The following is a 5000-nucleotide window of genomic DNA, read 5'->3' as shown; positions in this document are numbered from 1 at the left end:
AATATATGCGTGGGGAGGTGAGCGCTCACAGTCAGTCTGCAACAGACTGTGTAAGAATCTAAATGCTGAACTACCTGGGATGTTTTGTTTTGCTTGTTTCTCTTATTTGTTTTGTTTTGTTTAGTTTTTGTGAAGGGGCATCTCTATGTAGCCCTAGCTGTCTTGGAATTCACCATGTAGACCAAGCTAGCCTCGAACTTAAAGCTCTGCCTACCTCTGCTTCCCGAGTACTGGGATTAAAGGTTTTCATATTCATGCCTGTCTTGGTTTGTACTTAAGGGTATAACACCTTGAGTTCCCCAAGAATCAGATTCTCCATTTAAAGTTCCATACATGAGAGTGTTCCAACCAGTTCTGACTGCTCAGCTTGGCCCCCTCACACCTCTACAGACAAAGTACTATGGGACTCTGTTGCACCAGTGGATGCTGCCTGTGCCATGGCCCAGGGGATGATGGGAGTCACAGGAATTGCTCCAAATCCCAGAGGAGGAGCTGTAACTGGCATAGAAGTAAAAAGTTGCATGGACCTTTGGCCAAACTATGTTTCCAACTCCACTTCCTTTTAGCTACCTCCCCGAGTGCCTTTGGTCACGTCCATGATAGCAAATGCAGGCAAGAAGATAGTATCCTGGCCATCTGTAACGCAGGGCTCTCACTGTACAGCATGAGAACGCATTGTTAGAGTGTCTCGGGGCCAGAAAAAAACAAGCAAGCCTGAGTCTTTACCTTCATGGAAAATCCTCTTCTGCCTCTAGGGCACGGGCAGAGCATAGGTGGCCATGACAAAAGCCCAGGATTTAAAATGATGGAGTTGGTAATTACACAGGGCCTACCAGGGGGAACTCCCTGTGTGAACGCAGTCATTTAATCCTACCGTGGTTCGGGCTCAGCTTGTCTGCCAAAGGTTTGTGTACTACATGCTTGGTCAACAATGTAGCAGTATTGAGAGGCAGCGAAGCCTTTAGGTAGCGATCTAGCAAGGTCAAGTACTCCATTCTCAGAAGGGATTAATGTAGTTCCCACAGGACTGGGTTCCTTTTTGCAACAGGAAGTTGTCATGGTAAGTGAGCCAGCTTCTCCCTAGTTTCCAGACTTCTGCCCGTAGGCATGACTGAGCCGTCAGAGCATGGCAGCCTTCTTTACCACATCTCCACCACACTGTGGGGCCCGGCCCCATAGGAACCCTCGCTAGAGTTCATGACATTACGCTGTTTGGCTATTTAGACTTCCAGCTACTAGAATCACAAGCCAAATCAACCTCTGTACATTACCCGATGTCGAGCGTATCATCAAGGCAGCACAGAGAACAAGCAAACATAAACCCTATGATATTCCATGTTATGAGAATTCTCATTTTACAGACAGGAAAAGTTAAGTAACTTGCCCAATAGCCAGAAATATAATTTAAAACCTGGGATTTGAACCCAGGCTGTCTGCCTCAAGCATGTTCCTAGAGCATTGTCCACATCAGCCTGCCAGCCTCCACTGTGCCCCAGACTCTGCAGTCTCCTCGCCTTATGACATGGTACAGTCGTCCCTCGGGAAACACAGAGATTGGTTCCCATGGAGACAAGATTCTGCAGATGCTTAAGCCCCTTATATCAAATTAATATCAGTTGTATAAGACCTATAAACATTCCCCTTTCATGCTTTAAATTGTACCCTATAGTACAATGTAAGTGCACACACAAATAGGTGTTGTGTTATAGTTTCTATAAAATATCAACAAGAAAGTATATGTATGTATATATATATGTGTGTGTATACATGTACACATGTACATATATATATATATATATTTGTATATCTATGTATTTCCAATTCAGTACATACAAAACCCTGAAAGAGGGTTTCGAACAAGACCCTTGATTGAACCTGTGGCTGTAAAGCCATAAATATGTAAAGCTAATTGCGTCTGTTTGGCCAGTTTTCCTGTACTCTGTCCCTGGCTTCTCATAGACATTGTGAGTCAGGGGCTGCTTGGCTTCTTCTCCACTGTATGCTTAGCCCTGAGAACAGTGCGAGTACACAATAAGGACGCGGTAAGCCTTGATGTTTTCTTAAACTCTTGCATGCATGGTCTCACAAGAAGCAATCTGTTTAAGAAACTGAAAAGGAAAGCGAAAATAAAAGGAGGAAACACACGTGGCAGTCACTAAAGGAGAAAATGAACTTCTGAAGACATCTTGATAACACAGCTTGTGGGTGACCTGTTGTCCCCTAGGGGTCAGCTCAGGGAGACTGTTCAGAGCTGACTGGGATAGTCAGTGTGTTCAGGTCTTGAGTGTCCTGCCAAGGCCTGAGATTTGTAAATGTGAGTTAGCACTCAGTTGCAGGGTGGTGTGATATACTCACCCCTAGCCCCAGGAGTGTAAGGACCAATGAGAACAGACAGACAGCTAAACCCAAGCTGAGAATGTGCTGAGAAAGTCAACAGGGGCAAGGACATAGTTCCTGGTGGTCAATGTGTCCTGAAAGAGGAGAGCGTGTGGGGCTCCAGGACAGACAGAACCTGGCACCTGGGGACGATCGGAGCCTGGCAAGATGATGCACAGGAGCAGGGATGGATAGGGAGCCCAGGGCAGGGTGGAATTTCAAAGTTCAAGGTTCCAGAGGTGAGGGAGTTCTGGGCACTGACAAGGCCTTGTAACAGGATAGGAGAAATGGATAGCAAGTGAGTGGAGTCTAAGATGAGGTCTGTGAAGTGAGAAAATTTGATATTGTGTGTCACAGGCTCCAATGTATAGGTATATCAGCTCAAACTGCAAAACGTAAAGCCTTACTTCTGGTCACTCACATGGTTTTCAAATATCACCTTCTCAGCAGCTTGCTTTTAGTCAGAAATGCATTCTTTGGGATGATTCTAAAATAGCAGCCCACTTGAAAGCGACAAACCAGGACACTGGCATCACCCCTGTCCGGGGAGGGAGGGTTCATAAAGGTAAGAGCTGTCAGTTCTACATCATGAAGGTTTGATTCTATTTCAAGGATCCTGCAGCTAAGTACTGTGTCAGTTAGCTTTTGTTTCACTGCTGCAATAGAACAGCTGGTGTAAACAAAGAAAGGAAGATTCATTTTAATTCACGGTTCCAGGTTGTCTGTCTACCACGGTAGGGAGGAGAGGTCGTGGCAAACAGGGCGCAGAGTCAAGCACTAGGGACCAGGTGTGTCTCTGGTGACCTACCTCCTCCAGCTAAGCCCCCAGCGTTTCCACTACCTTCCAGAGCAGCTCTAACAACAGCTAGGCACTGAATGTTCAGCACACAAGCCTGGAGATGAGATCTCACAGTCAAACTGTAATATCCTGCCTCTGGTCCCTGGAGACACATCACCATCTTGCACGGCAAAATGCACACAGCCCATTTCCAAAAGTCCCCAAAATGAACAGTTTGAGCACTACTAAAAAGTATAAGTTGAAATCTCTGAGACTTAAGGTAAACTCTGTAAACCCCTGCCAAGTCATAAAGTCTTCTAACAGAAGACAATACCTAGCAAGGATTCTCAATCTATAAGGGACAAGAAGAGAAAGAGGGGTCAGATCAAAAGGCAAGGTCGCAATCCAATGGGGGCAAACAGTAAATCTTACAGCTCCATGTACGGCATACATCTGGCACGTTGCCAGCTCAAACAAACTTGGGCAGTCCCTTTTCTGTGATCTTATTGGTTGCGGGCCACACGGCCTCCCTCTTGGTCCAGCTTCGTGTTGACTACAGCTTTTCTGGGCAGCTGTTCCCTGTTCTCAGGAGCTCCAGCATCCTGGCGTCTCTCGCCATAGCCTAGGTTTCACCCTCACAAGTACACACGGAGCTCTTTTGGGTGCTACCAGCAAGGATTCTAACCTTGTCATACCCGTTGCCTGATCTTCGGGCTCTCTGCTGAAATCCGAGCAGACCTTCAACGCAAGGGCAGTGCTCAGGGCCTGCAGGGGCTTGAGCAGCCATGCTGGCCTCTGAGTGCCGGTGCAGCTGAGCACAGTGAAAGGAATCCTGGGGGAGACAGCTTTCAGGCGGTTCTCTGTGGGATCAAGGTGCTCCAGAGGCTTTTTCTTCTCAAGACAAAATCTTTCATTCGAGTTTACCTTTTCACACCCTTGAGCTTGCTATGGATGGATCTGCCAGTTTCAGGCATGCCCTCAAGGTGCCTTCCCTATTGGAATGATACGAAGAACTTTGCTGTTCCTAGTGGTACCAATCTCTTCAGAAGCCAGGCCTTCATTAGCCTCAGCTTTCTACTTTGCACCTTTCTAAACAAACTACTATTTTAAGTTTTTTCTCTGTAATTTTTTTTTCCAGTTCTCAACGTAAAATTGGCTAATAGCAGCCTGTGATAACCATGCCACAGCCTGAATATGAACGTTGAAATTTCTTCTACTATCACCTTGTTTAAACTCAGCCCTCCACAGCCTTCAGACATGGAGAAAATGTAAACAAATTCTTTGTTACAATATGACATGAACGGTCTCTAATTCCCAAGCCAGTCCTTGTTCCCATCTGAAACTTCTTGAGTTGTTGTTGTTGTTGTTGTTGTTAGTGGTGGTGGTGGTAGTATGTGTATATGTAAATGTGTATGTCTGTGTGTGTGTGTGTGTGTGTGTGTGTGTATGTGTGCATGCATGAATGCATGCATGCACCCAGGTGTTGGTTTGGGTATTGCATGTTTAGACAGTGTCTCTAGCATCCTATACTAGCCTCAAACTCACTAAGTACCTGAGAATGGCCTTGAATTCCTGATCTTTCTGACTCTAACATCAAGGTGATAAAATTATTGGTATTGACATTGTGTTTAATGGCATTGTGGTACATTAAGTTCCCATTGACATCATCTATTATGTTCCTTAAAGTGTTCTAGGCTTCTGCTACTAACAGTGTTCTAGCCTTCCATTACAGTGTTCTAGGCTTCCACCACTCACAGTGTTCTAAGCTTCCACCACTCACAGTGTTCTAGGCTTCCACCACTCACAGTGTTCTAAGCTTCCCACTCACAGTGTTCTAGGCTTCTGC

The sequence above is a fragment of the Mastomys coucha genome, unplaced genomic scaffold, assembly GCF_008632895.1.
Source record: "Mastomys coucha isolate ucsf_1 unplaced genomic scaffold, UCSF_Mcou_1 pScaffold6, whole genome shotgun sequence".
NCBI classification, from domain to species: Eukaryota; Metazoa; Chordata; class Mammalia; order Rodentia; family Muridae; genus Mastomys; species Mastomys coucha.
This window is presented reverse-complemented; position numbering follows the sequence as displayed.